At 44.5% G+C, this 17,837-nt stretch overlaps 1 protein-coding gene and 1 long non-coding RNA gene across 8 annotated transcripts in view; one reads left to right on the top strand and one right to left on the bottom strand.

The window, feature by feature from the left end:
- Positions 1–7,005: 7,005 nt before the first annotated feature.
- Positions 7,006–8,406, bottom strand: LOC112660300 (uncharacterized). Its single transcript, XR_003136830.3, has 2 exons — positions 7,929–8,406; positions 7,006–7,299 (listed from the first exon to the last, which is right to left on the bottom strand). It is a non-coding gene; the product is annotated as an uncharacterized LOC112660300 (long non-coding RNA).
- A 43-nt stretch (positions 8,407–8,449) lies between these two features.
- The window catches only part of CNOT1 (CCR4-NOT transcription complex subunit 1), a 99,652-nt gene continuing 90,264 nt past the window's right edge, over positions 8,450–17,837 (top strand). For all 7 annotated transcript variants that reach the window (XM_025447839.3, XM_025447843.3, XM_025447841.3 and 4 more), the window contains exon 1: positions 8,450–8,606. The gene's annotated coding sequence lies outside the window, so the exon portion shown is untranslated. The remainder of the gene's footprint in view (positions 8,607–17,837) is intronic.

The raw sequence follows: 17,837 nt of genomic DNA on the forward strand, positions 1-17,837 counted from the left end.
AGCCAATGTGACCTTAAAACAATGCCCATATTAGGATGTCACCTGTTCTACCCTACCCTTCAAAGGCTTCTGAGAGCCCTTAGCTTGTCTCTTTGTGTGTTTGTTTGTGTATTTTTAATAATTTCTACACCCAAGGTGGGGCTTGAACTCATTACCTCGAGATCAAGAGTCCCATGCTGAGCCAGCCTGGCACTCCTCCCAGACTCTTTAGGATAGAGGGCTGACCAAGGCTGCTTTAGCAGACCTGCAGCCTGCTACCTCCTGAGCTCCATCTCTCCTGGCCTTTCAATTCCTCAAAGATGTTCAAAGATGCCAGTATCATCTCTGTAAGGCTCAATTCTTTGCTGGGATGCATCCTCTCTCTGCCACTCTATCCAGAAAACTACTCCTTGCACACCCTTAGAGAGCCCTTGAATCCCTAGATTGGGTTGTAGACTCCCCAAAGCTCCCTGTGCTTCCTCATTTATGAACATTTATGCACTTGTAATTCTTCGACAGTTGGCTTCTCTGCTAGTCTGTGGGCAACATCAACCAGCACCTCAAGCACCTGTACTATTCCGAGCTACATTCTAGGACATAGTGGATACCTAATCAATGATTATTTGTGGAAGAAATGAGAGTTCTGCCCTGGTAGTCAAGGGGTGGTGGCTATAGAGATAGAGGAGTACCTGAGGCTCCAGCTCTCAATCTCCTCAGAGCCAATAACTGTGGCGGAAAACCCAGATGGGAGTCAATTGGTCTGAGGACTACTCGAAGAAGAAACCCCTTTGCAGAGCTTGTAGAGAACACAGTTGCTGAGTTACCCACTTTTTTGGTCTCCTAGATGGTGGGCCCCCACCATCCCTGGCACTAGAACAAATAGGCTGCTGGCTTCTTTAAAGAATATGAGCTCTCAGGGCACCTGGGTGGCTCAGTGGTTGAGTGTCTGCCTTTGGCTCAAGTCATGATCCTGAGTCCGGGGATCAAGTCCTGCATTGGGCTTCCTGCAAGGAGCCTGCTTCTCCCTCTGTCTGTGTATCTGTCTCTCTTTGTGTGTCTCTCATGAATAAATAAATAAAATCTTAAAAAAAACCCAATATGAGATCTCATTCCTCATAATCAAGGTAGGGCCACCCAACTCCTCACCAGTGCCTCACCACAACCTGTACAGGGGAGATGACTTGGGACTCCATCTGGGCTAGGTCCTCCTGGGGGTAGACAGGGGTGCTTGTCCCCCTTCAGTGAGTGAAGGATGCCAAATAGGACCCAGTCAGAAAGAACCAGAGTCCTGGCTTGAGACCTCAGGACTGGTTTGGGACCCAAACACTGTGGCCCCAGTTTGGGGAACTGAGGAAGGTAGATGCGTTAGAGGCCCCATAGCTCGGAGACTACTATTAGGAAGACTGAGGTTAGAGACATCAAGTCTTCATTCAAACACTACCTTCCCTGAGAAACCCCCAAACTTCTCCAGTGTTCTGTCCCATCTCTCTATCCAGGCCTCTGTAGAATAAGAAAAAAAAAAAAAAAAAGCTACTACTTTTTCTGCTTAAAAAAAAAGTTTATACAAAATGTTAACTCAGGGCTCTTGAGTGGCTCAGTCAGGAAAGCGTCTGCCTTCCACTCAGGTCATGATCTCAGGGTCCTGGGATAGAGCCCTGTGTTGGGCTCCCTACTCACTGAGGAGCCTACTTCAATTTTCCCCCAGCTCATGCTATCTCTGTCTCTCTCTCTCATGCTATCTCTGTCTCTCTCTCTCAAATAAAATGTTTTTAGAAAAATAAAATGTTAACTCTAGAGCAGTGGTTTTCAAAATTTTGAACATATCAGAATCACTAGGAGGGTGTGTGCTGCTGGGCACCCCCTCCAGGGTTTTGGATTCTGTAGGTCTGAGCGGGAGTATAAAGGAATGTGCATTTCTAACAATATCCCAGATGGTGCTGCTGCTGCTGCTGATTAGGGAACTACACTTTGAGAAACACTGCTCTACAAAAACAGATAATTGTTTCTTTCTTCTGGGTAGGGCTCAGGTGTCATAGCGCTCCAATATCAACTGGTTTGGTCCCTGGAGACATTCAAGATATTCCTGAAGAGCACTTCCTTCTTGTGTTCTTCCTCAGCTGTGGGTAAGGTTCCCCAGAGGCTGGAGTCTTCCTCCCTGTATACCCAATCTGCTTCCTTTGGGGTGCATCCCCTTCCATGCACTCTCACTTTCCTTCTCCAAAGCTCTATGCTGCTGTCACTAATATAGTGAGACCTGGGAGAAGGAAAGGGGAAGACAAAAAAGGTTCCTGTGAGGAGAATAGACAGTAGCCCGCTCCTGGAAGTCTCCAGAAGCTGCTGGGTTCCAGTGAAGGTCCTGCCCCTAATTTGCTATGTGACCTCAATGGAGTCACTAATCTCTTCTGAGTCTCTGTATTCCCATCTGCAGAGTGACAGGAAACCTTCTCTTGCACATATCCTGCCTCCCAGAGCTGATGGGAAGGACCAAATTCTTGACATTGACTTGGAAAGAGTAAACCTTAACACAGGTTGCACTTTAAGAGGCTTTATCACGTAAAGGTAAATTTGAAAGCCACTTTCCCACATCTCTACCCATTCCCCCTTTCTGAACAGATGTTTCTGTTTGTGTCTATTGTCTGCATCAGGTGGCAGAATTAGCTATTGTATATGATTAATAGCCTATTACAAAAGAAATGATTAAAAAAAAAAGAAATGATTTGGGGCGTTTTGGAGGCTCAGTGGGTTAAGCATCTGACTTAAGCTTGGGTCATGATCTGGGGTGCTGGGATCCAGCTGCACATCCAGCCAGCCTGGGTTGGGCTCTGCGCTCAGCAAGGCGTCTGTCTGCTTTCCCTCGCCAGAACTGTAAGAAATACATTTCTGTTGTTTAGAAGCCACTCAGTTTTGGTATTTTGTTATAGCAGCTTGAATGGACTAAGACCCTTCTCAAAATGCTTTCTTCTTCATGTACATTCTTTCATCTTTCACTACTCTAAAACAGACCAAGCACCACAGGGCTACAAAGACAAATATGGGCATATCCCTACCTTCAGGTGAGCAAATGAGGCTACCAAAGCTCAGTTTTTTTTTTTTAAGATTTTAATTTTATTTATTTATTCATGAGAAACACAGAGAGAGACAGAGAGACAGAGACAGAAACACAGGCAGAGGGAGAAGCAGGCTGCATGTATCCCAGGTCTCCAGGATCACACCCTGGGCCGAAGGCGGCGATAAACTGCTGAGCTGTCAGGGCTGCCCTATTCTAAAGATCTTTGATTATTATTTTCCCTGTGGGTTCTGAATTTGGGAGTTTTTACCTACCAAAAATAATGAACTTAGTAAAAGAATGAAGAAGGATATGCATTTTGAAATACTGTTCACAGGCCCCCAGTAGTGTATTTGAGTTCAAGGATTTCTGGTCACAGGAAGTCTTTTTGGGTCAGTCATGTTGGCTGTTCAGCCCACCTTTTTGGGTAAGGGGTTATTACATTTGTTTAAGGTATGTATCTTGGAAGAGTTTCAACAAAAGTATTTCTTTTGGAACATTTTCCAGCACTGAGTTTTTTTTATGATTTTATTTATTCATTAGAGACACAGAGAGAGAGGCAGAGACATAGGCAGAGGGAGAAGCAGGCTCCCTGCAAGGAGCCCAATGTGGTACTCTATCCTGGGATCCTGGGATCACGACGTCAGCCGGAGGTGGTTGCTCAACCGCTGAGCCACCCAGGCATCCTGAGAATTTTTTTTTTTCAGGTTTGTTGATTTATTTTAGAAAAAGAGAGAGGGGGAGAGAGTGCAAGCAGAGGAGGAGCAGAGAGAGAGGGGTAAGTGGACTCTGGGCTGAACGTAAGCCCACTGCGGGGCTTGATCTCATGGCCCTGAGATCATGACCTGAGCCAAAATCAGGAGTCTGAAGTGTGGCAGACAGAGCCACTCAGGCACCCTCAATGTTGAGATTTTTTTTTTTTAGGTTTCTTATTTATTTATTTATTTATTTATTTAATTTATGAGAAACACAGAGAGAGGCAGAGACACAGGCAGAGGGAGGAGAAGCAGACTCCTTGCAGGAGCCCAATGTGGGTCTCCATCCCGGAAGTCCAGGATCACATCCTGAGCCAAAGGCAGAGGCCTAACCGCTGAGCCATCCAGGCGTCCCAACATTGAGATGTTTGATCCATTTGTTCTATAGGTAACATACAGGCTTCAATTGTTCACTACGTATTAACTGGTTTATCTTTTGCTCCTCCAAAGAGTGACTGTTAGCATCTTAAAGGCAGGGTCCTTTTTTTCTCAGATTCCTAAGACTCTATGTTGTATTTGGAAGAGATTAAATGTCTGATGGACTTATACCTTAGAGAGAGAAATGTGGAATGCTGAAGAGTTTGGAGGACAATCCTTAGACTTACTGCTCCCCTCCCACCTCCAAGTTCAGGATATGGTATAAGTTTACATCTCTAAGGTCCCTAAAATGATAGTAGAGATGAATCTTAGGTTAAAAATGTTAAGTCTGGGGGGAATCTGGGTGGTTTAGTGGTTGAGCATCTGCCTTTGGCTCAGGTCGTGATCCCAGGGTCCTGGGATCGAGTTCCTGCATCAGGCTCCCTGCATGGAGCCTGCTTCTCCCTCTGCCTATGTCTCTGCTTCTCTCTCTCTGTCTCTCATGAATAAATAAATAAAATCTTTAAAAAAAAAGTTGAGTCTGGGGAAGGGAGAAAAAAATGTGAAGTTTAAAATTGGGGCTGAGATAGTTCTTTGAGAAGTCTATAATAATAAATGAACTATCTGCTAAGGCAGGGGCTCAGATGGGTGAAAGATGAAGAGTTTGGGCTGGGTCACCTGGATGGCTCAGTTGGTTGGGCATCTGCCTTTGGCTCAGGTAATGATCCCAGGGTTCTGGGATCAAGCCCCAAGTTGGGCTCCCTGCTCACTGGGGTGTCTACTTCTCCTTCTGCCCCTATCCCTTGCTCTTGCTTTCTCTCCCTTTCTCAAATAAAGTCTTAAAAATAGAATTAAAAAAGGATCTGGGCTTATGGTCCAGCTTACAGGTAATCACTTCAAACAGTAGGTCTATAATCAGGGAGGACACAAAAAATTAGAGCAGAGTCACAGACTCTGTCCAGCTCAGAATTCTGTCAGTTGTCCTATGTTTCACTCATCTGTCTAGATCCCAGGCAGGCTTCCTAGATCTGCTCCAATTTGTTTGCAAGCATCCATTTAGATAGTTCTAAAGTACTTATGAACCAGAGGAGATGTGTGGCCTTTCCTTTTACTTCCTAGCTTCTTTCTTGTTTTCTCATGAAAAGAGACAGGGGGATAAATAACCTTAAGTCAGGAGCTCCTATACAGCCCTAGGACAAATTTCCTGTTAAGGAGAGGACCTAATAATTCAAATGTAACTTCAACTGGAAAACATCAAACACATAGCAGTATTTGAAGAACCCATTATTACTAACTCACAACACCCTGTCAGATGACATGTCACATTTTTTGTTGTTGCTGGGAAAGTAATCTGGTTTTTAATGGGCCACTGAATGTCACAGCTGGCAGGTTTCCTGGGCAGGGGTTTTTCCAAACTGCAGCTGAGAGTGTGGTGCCTGAGAATGTGAGCCTTGAAGTCTGACAGCTTGGGTTCCTACACTTGTTCTGCCAGGTATTTGACCTCGGATGAGTGACTCAACCTCTCTAAGCCTCTGTTTTATGATCTGTAAAATGGGGTAAATAACTCAGACTCTACCTCTTAGGGTCCTGACATGTGAATAAGATAAAGCAAGTAAAAGTGTACTTTTAGAATATATGGGTTGACTAAAGAAACCTGTGCATACATAAGAATTCCAGCACCCCACAGCAAATCCTTGGCTTCCTGGGAATCAACAGCCCACAATTTGGGAGCCATGTAATGTTTGTCCAATATCCTCAGAGTAGAGAAGAAGGGGAGAAAAAAGGCCCAGGGAGGGTACATGACCCTCCCAAGGTTACACAGAAAGTTGGGGGTACAGCCCGGTTTGGGACTTGGGTTTCAGAATATTTTTCTGTGAGTTTGCAATATGCCTCCCCAGACATCCTCCCTTTGGGGTAGAGCCACCAGAGTAATACCAAAGCATGTGTGCCTGGGGAGTCAGGAACTTTGTTACTAGGCAGTAGTGATGGGCTGGAAGGGTTAGGCTGTCAGGAAGTTGTTTGGACAGAGAGTTGTAAAGTAGTCAAAACTACTATAAATTGAATTTACTGAATCACTTGATAAATGGGACTGAAAAATAGGAGCATGAAATAATAAGGTTTGTACTCTGCTTACCCTTCAAGCATTTCAAAAGTAATACAGTTCACACGGGTCTTAAAGTCTCAAAGTCCTTCCTCTTCTGAGTAAATTTGCATCCACTGACTGCAACCCAATTCCATAAGGTTTTTTTTTTTTTTTTTGTTTTCCATAAGGTTTTTGTTTCCTAACTGGTAGGTTTTCTCCTCCATGCTGTTTTGGGAAACAAGAGTTTGTAAAGTGTTTCCAGAGCCTGGGATGCACAATTAACTGGAGGGTGAAGGACTGGAAGATGAAGGCTGAGGAGAGGCCAGGTGAGTAATTAACAGCTGGCTGAAATATCCTGTTTCCAAATACCTTTGAACCCCAGGACACATAATTGCTGAGTTATTTAAGGTGATTCAGTGAATCCTTTGTGAAGGTCTCTAGTAAAATAGTTTGGGCATGATTTCCTACTATGTCTTTCAGTAAAATGAAAAAGGTACATCACATGATCTCCATTACTTCTTAGTTTGTGAACATTCTATAAGTCTCTTTGCTTTCGAGTAGGGACAGAAGCCACCCAGAATTCTTGACAACATACAGTTGAAGAACTTTGATCTCCAGGCTACTGTGTGAATCCTACAGCTACTTGGCTAAGTCCCCAAGGCAAGTCAAATTCTAGGAGTGGCATTGATGTCGTTTTAGGGGAGGGACTGTCGGTGGGTTAAGAATGTCCTGGAACAGCCTCAATATAAAGTAGCAAACCATTTTCTGGCAAAGACAGACTGAAGTGGGGAAAGGCAACTCAGTTTTATTTCAACTTATTTTAGGAGATCTATGTTTGAGGCCTGAACTAGTTGTAGAATTTCAGAGTTGACTTCAGATAGTTGACCTTTATGGGTCTCACTTTGTCTCTTTTAAAAATTTAAAAAGAGACGCCTGGGTGGCTCAGTGTTTGAGCATCCGCCTTTGGCTCAGGGCGTGATCCCGGGGTCCTGGATCAGCTTCTCCTTCTGTTTCTCCCTCTGCTCCTCATCCCGTCTGTGGTCGCTCACTGTGATGCTCTCTCTCAGATAAATAAATATCTTAAAATAAAGTATTTTTAGACACAAAAGGTAGCATGAGACAGATGGTTGGGAGACAAGCCACTGAGTCTAGCCCAGGATGCAGGATGGAGTGATGAGGAGGGTCTTTTTTTTTTTTTTTCCCCCAAAAGGTAGAAAAACCAAGCAGTCATCACTTCCTTCCCCGTCCTCCCACCTTTGTGTGGGAACAGGTGACCATAAAATCTTACAATCCGATATAGGTAAATCGCAGCAAAGGTATGTTTCTATGCTTTTTCTAATGAGAGCCTTTCTGATACCTCTCTGATAGGTATCCTGATACTGCTAATAGGGCTAAGTCAAAAAGAGAATCTTAGCTTCCCATCTTTCTGTAAGGGGTCCCTTCTTCAATAGGCAGGACTAGATAAGGAGAAAGTTCTGATAAACGTGTGGCAAACTAGGACCAGGTAGGAGACTACATTCCCCAGCATGCAATGCACCCTTAGGACGCAGTCCGTGGCGGAAGAAGACGCGATACTTCAGCGTCAAGGATGGTGCGCGGGGCAGAGGGACGACTACACGTCCCAGAACGCAGAGCCCCCCCCGCCCCACCCCCCGCCCGTAGTTATAGCCTGGCTCCTGGCTTGTTTTCCGGTAACTGGCGTTCTTACCAAAGGGACGCCAGGGGAGGGGGGTGCAGCCCCGCTGTACACCGGACCCGGCACTTCGAAAGGGGTTAGGAGAGTCGGGAAAAGTGTCTAACGCTCATTCAAAGTACTTCCCGCGCGGGGTGGCGAGGGTTTATGGGGCCCCTCCCATATTTATTGTTTCTCAGAGGCACTGCCAGGCTCCGATTGGTCGAAGACCTCGAGGGCAGGTGGGAAGTCCGTGAAGCCCCAAATCGAAGTTGTCTGCGTCTCCCCATTGGTCTTCCTCTCGAGCGCAGGCGCGAGGGCCCCGACTCCCGTCCCCAGGGACGGGGAAGCGGCAATTGGCCCGAGCCCGCGAAGTAGGAGTCCGGATTGGTAGTTGCTAGCAGGAGCCTGGTTTCTTCCTTGACTTCTGCAAGTGATAGTGTATGATTGGTTTAAATCCGCGGGCACCTGACGGTGATTGGGCGGGAGCCCCGGGCTGGGGCCCATCATTGGCTGGTGCCGGGGCCGTCCCTCCTCGGGCGGGCAGCGAATGATGAAATGGGAACGGGGAGGGGAAAGGCCGCGACGTGAGCGCGCGACCTCCGGCGCCATTTTGTAGAGAAACAAGCGGAGTTAACCGAAGAGGGGGTCGACGAGAGCCGGAGACGGGGACTCAGGAGTTTCCTGTGTCCAGCGCTGCCGGAGCCGCCTGAGGTGAGGCGGGCCGGGGTCGGCGGCTGCAGCCGGCTGGCGGTGTCAGCGTCGGGGCGCGAGCGCCCCTGGGCGAAGGGACGGGGGCGGTCCAGGGCCATTGGGAGCGTTTCCCGGAGCTCCGCGGGCTGAGGGGCAGTCGGGACCGGGAAGTGGGGAGGCGGGAGACGGCGGGCTCTTTCCACGGCTGGCGGAGCCTTCGGGCTCTGAAGAGAGGAGGCTGGGGCGGAGGCTTCAGCGAGCGGAGCGCAGAGCGCGGGGTGAGCCCCGCGGCGGTCGGCGGCAGGCGGCAGGGCCTGGGGGCCGCGGGGGCGGCCGGGGGGGCGGCTGGGCCGCGCTGGGCGCCCGCTGCACCCTCGTCGGACCCCACGAGCTCCTCAACTGCCCCTTTCTCTGCGGGCTTCCGGAGGGGTGCAGCGGGCTCCGGCCCCCGAGGCCTAGTTCCCGAGGCGAGGGTCCGTGGCTGGAGTGGCTGCAGGCGCCTGGGTCTTTCTGGGGGATGCGGAGCCGGCCGCCCGCTCCCTGCGCCCCCAGCACGTTGTCACCCCCCGGGTGTTTCGGTGCCCGCCGGTGCGAGGGGCGGGCGGGAGCCAGCACTTCCTCATTACTTCTGGCCACAGGTTTTGTTCCAGTCGCGCGCCGGGGCGCTCCGACTTCTCTCCGAAGTCGGCCGTCGCCCACTCGGGCCGGTGAGTCTGAGCTGTAGAGGCGGCTCGGCGGGCCCCCCCCCCCCCAAGTGTCCCCCCAGTGAGCGGAGCGCTTGTAGGCCTGGGCGCTGGGGAGAGACTTCCTTCCTGCACCTCTAGCAGAGAGGTTGCTTGAGGCCAAACACAAAATAACTCATTCGGTACCAGTTCCTCTGCAAAACTTGCCCAGCTAGCCTCACACAGATCATTATCCCCGCTAGGAGTGAGGTTTGTAGCTTAAAAAAAAGAAAGAAAATGTCTGATACCTGTGGGTTTGGAAATGCTGTGTTTAAAGTAAACTTTGAGAAGTAGGCTTTCCCCCCCCCCGAAGCCACCCAATCAAATGTCCCATTGCTTAGGACTCTAATAAAAAAAGTGTTTTCTTCCTGTAAGCAGAGTAACGATGCTTCTTTCCCCTTTTCTCTGTAATTCTGTTGCCTTGGAAGATTTAACAGCCAGTAATTTGAATAAACTATAATTGAGTATTTGGGGGGTAAAAAATTCTGATCATGGCCCTCGTGACAATCCGTTTGATAGGAATAAGGATACATATATGAAAAAAGGGGAGGACAAGGAAAAAATTAGAAAGGTCAAACATTTAGAGCAAGCCTGTTTTTGTTGGGGTATTTGGGTTTAATATGTTAGTAATGTGTGGCTCAGGTTGACTTTATCCTTCTAAAGCTGGGCAGCGTGGTATTTTTGCTATTAATATATATGGTAACAGTTTAAGTAGTCTTGTTTTGGGACACTGCAAATTGTTACCTTGTCTTAGCAGAAAATGAGCCGATGATACATAAAGTTTTAGGCATCCAGTTTTACTTTAAAATGGTAGTATGTTGATAAAACCTGTTGAGAGGGTTGGTCCCTTTTCAACAAGTGTTGGTCCCAAGACCTTTATTGGAAACTTAACTCTAGAATCAAGGAACAAAGACTGGACCATTAATAACTGACAGCGTTTCCCTTTCTTGCTTAAGATATAACCTTAGAGGTTTTAAAGCAGGGTTTTGTGGCATCTTGGTGGGACTGAAATGCTTTTGGTTCCTAAGTCAAATATATTAGTTTCTGGCTTAGTTTTTTTCCTCTAATCTCTAAATTTCTACTAGGCTTGTTTAAATCCCACTCTCTTCAAAATGGAATCTTGTCAGGCTAAGTACTGTGACGTTTTAACTTTGGGTTATGTCGTTTAGAAACAAACTGTATAACTGTATGAACACAAGAGGAAATGCTGTCTGTTCAAGACCCTGCTTAAAGACTGATCTCATCATTGCATGTTGCTTTCTCTAAGCATGTTTTTTGTTAGATTCTGATACGTAGTTATGAAAAACTTTTTGAGCAGCCTGAGTTGATGAACTTGAATTTTTTTTTTCATTCCATGAGGTAACAAAATTTTGGGCATTCAGTGCGTGGAAGGGAATTTGTCCATAATTCTAATTAAATGCTCACACATTCTTCTTTTTTCTTCTTTCTTCTTCTTAGATTTTATTTATTTATTCACGAGAGACACAGAGAGAGAGGCAGAGACACAGGCAGAGGGAGAGCAGGCTTCATGCAGGGAGCCCGATGTGGGACTCCATCCCAGGATTCCAGGATCACGCACGCCCTGAGCCAAAGGCTGGAGTCCAACCGCTGAGCCACCCAGGGATCCCCTCACACATTCTTTAAGGCACTAATTTTTGTTAAGATGTTTATGCTTCTGGAATGACCAAAAATAATAGCCTGCCATTTTGAAATGCTGTATTTTATGAACTTTGGTATACTTTATTAGTACAAAACTAACTTTCAGGTCATTTAAAAATATTAGCTGAAGCATTTTTAAATGGCCCTCTGACCAAACTGAACTTCCTGCTGGGACATTTCAAACTGGCATCCCACCGAGTCTTATTTTAAGACCTTATATATAGCAAAGTCCTACATTTCCTTTTCTGTTTGCTCACAATTTTTAAGAAGCATGTTTCAAAGCTAAAAGGGGCTCAAAACCCTTAGCACCCTATATATACACAATAGTTTAGCGTTGTTCTTTTTACTCTTATGTTTGTAAGACTGTAGCAAAGCAAATAAAACATTAATTGAAAAGCACCTTTAAGAAGTCAGTAATTAGAGGCGTAGACTTAATCTGAAACCTTGTGTTGAGATTTGAAGAAAGTACAGCTTTTGGAAGTGTAGACTGTTGATTTAAGAAATGGACTTCTGTCTTTAATGTTGGAAAGCTCAGCATAAACCTCCAGGATAAAATGTTTCGGTTAATTTTGTTAACAGTTGTTAGGAAATTCCTAAAATTGAATGAGATGTTAAATTGTCTGCCGGAGAAGTGTTTGTGTGTGTGTATGTTGTACTAATTATGTAAAATATAGAAGGGAATGAAAGCATATTTCAAAAGACATCATCTTCTGTTCTTTTTTTTTTTTTATCTTCTGTTCTTAATCCTCATTAAGAGCTCAGCATTTTCCCTTTCAGATAATTGAAATGCAGTGTTACTTTTAAATTTTTATTAGATTAATCCTAAGAATAGTTAACCCTTTGTTTCAGACTTTTTCTTTCTTTTTCTCTTCTCTACTCCCAGTGTGGGGCTTGAACTCATGACTCCACGATGGAGTCCCATGCTCTACTTACTGAGCCAGCCGGGCGCCCCCTGAAGCCCACCCTTGCCTTTTTGCAGTAGCTTGCTTTCTTTTTTCCTCAAGTTGACTTACTGAGCATGGAGCCCACCCCGGGCCCCAGACCCAGAAGTCATGACCTGAACTAAAATCAGAAGTTGCTGCCTGGGTGGCTCTGGTTGAGTGTCTGCCTTTGGCTCAGGGTGTGATCCCAGGGTCCTGGGATCGAGTTCCCTGTGAGGAGCCTGCTTCTTCCTCTGCCTGTGTCTCTGTCTCTCTCTCTCTCTCTGTGTCTCAAGGATAAAAAAAAAAAAAAAAAATCTTAAAAAAAAAAAGTTGGCACTCAACTGACTGAGCAACCCAGGTACCCCTTTGCAGTAGCTTTCTAACTAATCTCCCGTATCTTCCCCATGATTTATTGATTGTGTTTTTTAATTACATAAGTAATATGTAAATACATTCCAAGTGTAAATAATTCCAGGAATATAATTAATTCTTTACTGCCAGATTGCCTCCTAAGTCACTGGTTTGAAAAATAGGCATTCTCTGCTCAAAAGTCCTTCAAATCCCTTGGCCTGGAGCTGTGTGTTGATCCTTTTCCTACCTGTGGCATCATATTACTATCTTGTAGTAGTCAAAAGACTGTTACATAGTGGTTCCTAAATATATCTTTATCCTTTATCTCTTTTATCTGGAAAGTCATTGTGTCTACCAAAACATCTATCATTCAAACTCAAATATACTGTCTATAGAAGTCTTTGCACTGATATTCCTAACAAGATTGGTTTCTTAAATACCTCTTGGTCAGTTTTGTTACATATAGCATATACTGTTTTGCCTTGTAAATTTTTTCTGCCTCATTGCCCTGAATTGTAATTGGATAATGCTTCATTTGTTCCACTAGGGTAGATGTATAGAGCCTTTTTCTTGGAACTATAAACTTATAATTCTGTTGACATCTTTTAGATGGTTACACTTTGAGAGCTAGTCATACAGAATTATGGTATCATTCTTTAGGAAATAGAAGCTGAGGAAAGTAAGGTGACTTTCTTAGTTTAAGGTCAGACAGACCAGGTTTTCCACTGTATTCTTTTTTTTAAGTTTTTATTTATTTATTCATGAGTGACACAGAGAGAGAGGGAGAGACAAAGGCAGAGGGAGAAGCAGGCTCCCTGCAGGAAGACGTGGGACTCAATCCCAGGACTCCAGGATCACGCCCTGGGCCAAAGGCAGATGCTCAACAGCTGAGCCACCCAGGTGTCCCTCCTACTGTATCCTGATGTTCATTCTGTCTTTCCATATTCTGCTTGAGTTCAGTACAAGGAAAAGAAAGATGTATGAATTTACTAATCAAAGAAGAGCATAGGGGCACCTGGGTGGCTCAGTCAGTTAAGTTTCAGACTTTTTTTTCCCCTTAAGATTTATTGATTTTAGAGAGAGAGTGTGCATGTATGAGCGGGGGAGGGGAAGCAGACTCCTGGCTTGAGTGCAGAGCTTGATGAGAGGCTTGATTTCATGATCCTGAGATCATGATTTGAGCCAAAATCAAGGGTATGTTCAACTGATTGAGCCACCCAAGTGCCCCAAGTATCTGGCTCTTGATCTCAGCTTAGGTCTTGATCTCAGGGGTGTGAATTCAGTCTCCCCGTTGGGCTCCATGCTGGGTGTGGAGCCTACTTAAAAAACAAAAAACCCATAATCTTTGTGGTTAACCATTTGTTTTTTGTTTTTTTTTTTTTAAAGATTTTTATTTATTTATTCATGAGAGACACAGAGAGAGAGAGAGAGAGGCAGAGACACAGGCAGAGGGAGAAGCAGGCTCCACACAGGGAGCCCGACATGGGACTCAATCCCGGGACTCCAGAATCACGCTCTGGTCTGAAGGCAGGTGCTAAACCACTGAGCCACCCAGGGATTCCCCAACCATTTGTTTTTTTGAAGGAGTTTGTCATTGTATAATTAAAATCTCTGGAGGTTGGTTTGGTAGTTCAGGATTTCACTTTCATTTAGTGGATTGGATTTTAGCACATCATGAATATCTATTAAAAATAGTTTTCGGGATCCCTGGGTGGCGCAGCGGTTTAGCGCCTGCCTTTGGCCCAGGGCGCGATCCTGGAGACCCGGGATCGAATCCCACATCGGGCTCCCGGTGCATGGAGCCTGCTTCTCCCTCTGCCTATGTCTCTCTGCCTCTCTCTCTCTCTCTCTGTGTGACTATCGTAAATAAATAAAAAATAAAAAAAAATAAAAAAATAAAAAAAAAAATAAAAATAGTTTTCTACAGAATTAAATTGTTTCTTGGGTAATTAATTACCTAGGGAGATTTTTTTCTTTACTTTACTTTTATTTTATTTTATTTTATTTTATTTTTATTTTATTTTATTTTATTTTTTATTTATTTATTTATGATAGTCACAGAGAGAGAGAGAGGCAAAGACATAGGCAGAGGGAGAAGCAGGCTCCATGCACCGGGAGCCTGATGTGGGATTCGATCCTGGGTCTCCAGGATCGCGCCCTGGGCCAAAGGCAGGCGCAAACCGCTGTGCCACCCAGGGATCCCTTTTCTTTACTTTTAATGAGTGTTTCTTCCTGTTTTATTGACATAATTGACACGCAGGACTGTATATGTTTCATATGTATAGAGTAATGACTTGACCTACCTTTATTGTGAGATACCTCCAATGTTCATTTGGAGAAGATTTTCTTAGTTGTGACTAAAGGAAACAAAATCCACCCCCCCACCCCCCCCGGAAATTTTTTGTAGGATAAGACATGAGATTTGAGTGTTTCTTCTCTTCACTGTGAAAATATAAAACTCTAAACTGACAAAAAGTCGACCTTTTCAGTTACAGTTATTGTGAGTGGTCATTAGTTAACCTTAGTGTAAATTAACTCGCACTTCTGTTAAGACCACCAAAGGATAGGAAAGGACTTAGGTTTTAAAATGTTCTTGAGCACTATAAATTGAATTCTGACAGATACAAGTAAGTTTTCTCTTGGTGTAGTTATATATGTGTGTGTGTGTGTGTATGACTTATTTATTAGAGAAAGTGTGTAGGGGGAACAGAGGGAGAGAGAGAGTCCCAAGCAGACTCCCCGCTGAGCAGGAAGCCAGGCTCTAGTCCAGTCCTACCTCCAATGAGACCAGGACCTGGACCAAAACCAAGAGTCAGATGCCCAACTGATTTAGCCCCCCAGGAATCCCTGGTGTAGTTTTAAGTAGCTCCAAGAAGGATACTCCGTTATCTTTTAGTAGTCAAGTATATTATATACTATGTAGCTTTATAATTTTGTAATTACTACTGGGTTGGTGCTTCTTAATATTCGGTTGATTTCGGATCAAGAACTTGATTCTTGGGATCCCTGGGTGGCGCAGCGGTTTGGCGCCTGCCTTTGGCCCAGGGCGCGATCCTGGAGACCCGGGATCGAATCCCACGTCGGGCTCCCGGTGCATGGAGCCTGCTTCTCCCTCTGCCTGTGTCTCTGCGCCTCTCTCTCTCTCTGTGGCTATCATAAATAAATAAAAAATTAAAAAAAAATATTAAAAAAAGAACTTGATTCTTTTTTGGTTTTGGAGTACTTTTCCTGGTTCACTTTCTGTTTTTAAGAAATAGGGATTTATTGGGGTTCTTGGTTGGCTCAGTCCATAGAGCATGGGTCTCTTGGTCTTGGTCATGAATTCAAGCCCCACGTTGGGTGTAGAGCTTACCTGAATAAATAAATATAGAAGTAAAATGGTTTATTTGCTAACACTAACAATATGTCATGCTGTGCTAATGTATGGATTCGATTAAGTCTTGTAAAATTCTGAAAGTATCTACAAAAGGCTATGAAAGGTTCTTTTTAACAGTATTAAGATTCTATTGATTCCAGTAAAATAGCTTATTTAAAGTGGCATGGTTAGAGGATGCGTGGGTGGGTCAGCAGTTGAGCATCTGCCTTTGGCTCAGGTCTTGATTCTGGGGTCTGGGAATCGATTCCTGCATCTGGCCTCCTTCGAGGAACCTGCTTCTCCCTCTGTGTCTCTGCCTCTTTCTCCGTTTCTCATGAATAAGAAAATGAGATCTTAAAAAAAAAAAGTGTCATGGTTAGGAAGCAGTTGCAGCTCTTTCTCCATTTGTTATCTCATTTCTTTTTCTTTTTCTTTTTCTTTTTCTTTTTCTTTTCTTTTGTTATTTCAAATCTATTTACTACTTGGTGACCACTATGCTTTTGAATATTTCCATAACCCTTGTCAGCTTCAGCTCTGTTCTAAAAAATAGTTTTATGTTAGTTTAGCTTTCTTTTTCTTTTAATTTTTTTTCTTCACCTGCTCAGAACAGCAAGGTTTTTATTTTTTATTTTTTTGTATATTTTTTTATTGGCGTTTGATTTGCCAACATATAGTATAACACCCAGTGCTTTTTTTTTTTTTTTTTTTTTTAATTATTTATTTTTTCATGAGAGGCAGAGACACAGGCAGAGGGAGAAGCAGGCTGCCTGCAAGGAGCTCAATGTGGGACCAGACCCCGGGACTCTGGGATCATGCCCTGAGCTGAAGGCAGATGCTTAACCGCTGAGCTACCTGGGTGTCCCTAGACATTTATATTCAGATAACTTTCCTCAGATAACTTTCGTTGGGTGTTCATTAGGTTGCCTTCTGTGGGGTAATTCAGGAAACCAGAGTCTTTGCAGCTTATAGCTCTGGTTTTCTCTAGAGGGAGTCCTCTTCATTTAGCTGGCAGATTGTGATAAAAACCAAAGGGTCATGAGTAAGAGGTTTTCTGGACCGGGTCTGGAAGTGGCTGGCATCACTTATGGTCTACATTTCATTGGCTAGAACTTAGTTTCTTGGCCACACCTATGCAAAAGAGGCTGAGAAATGTAGTTTAGCTGTTTCGCCAAGAAGAGGGAACAGATTTGGTGATCATGTCTCTCTTACTCACTTATTCCCTAAAATATACTCAGACCAATCCACATAGCTTCCAGGATCGTCTTTATGATAAAATCCAGAAGTCTGAAATGGATTATCTACATGAGAGAAAAAAGGCACAAATTGGGTCTCAATTACCTCCAGCAGACATTTCATTTTTGGCCCTTGGCAAGGTTAGTTTGTGGGTTGTACTTAGGGCTGTGATTTATTACAGCAAAAGAATACAGAGCAGAATCAGCAAAGGGAAAAGGCATATGAGGTTAGTGTTGTAACAAACAACCCCAAGATACCAGTGGCTTAACAGAGTAGACATTTATATTATTTTTTTATTTGTTTGTTTTGAGTTGGTATTTAGTTATTGGCTATAAAGCCCCCTTGGAAATAGTGAGCTCTTTCTTTTGAGGAAACCAAGGGGAAGTCTAAGGAAACTGCACTCATGCTCTCAAGCTGAACCTCTCCTAGTGCCTTTCCCAGTGGAGTCATACTGGACATAGTTAATTCCTTCGGCAAGGAATTGTGACAACACGTGTGTGAAATGTTAACAGGGAAGCTCGTTAGAGACTCAGTGCCTAGGATTGTTCCTGGGAACTTGTCATGTGGGCATCATCTACCTACTACACACTAAAATTCCAGATTCCTGGAGGGAAGACAGGTGTTCAACATAAACCATATATTTTGTGTGTGTGTGTGTGCAGCTTAGGCACAGGGAACCACTCTCACTTGGTTCTGGGAGTGTGTATTAGTTTTCCACAAAAGAAGTTCTAACAGCCAAAGGCCAACCTGGCATGTCTTTCTAAGGATAGCAATCTCAGACCTTCTGTGTTAAACTCTTTGCTGCTCAGTGAGTAAGGTGAATGATCTTCATTGAAAAGGATGTTGTAGAGAGAATCTAGGAATATGCAAAACTTAGTTGACTTGGTATTTTGTCTTAAAAATTTTCTGTTTCAGGGATCCCTGGGTGGCGCAGCGGTTTGGCGCCTGCCTTTGGCCCAGGGCGTGATCCTGGAGACCTGGGATCGAATCCCACGTCGGGCTTCCGGTG

The sequence above is a fragment of the Canis lupus genome, chromosome 2 (assembly GCF_003254725.2).
Source record: "Canis lupus dingo isolate Sandy chromosome 2, ASM325472v2, whole genome shotgun sequence".
In the NCBI taxonomy this organism is placed as follows: Eukaryota; Metazoa; Chordata; class Mammalia; order Carnivora; family Canidae; genus Canis; species Canis lupus.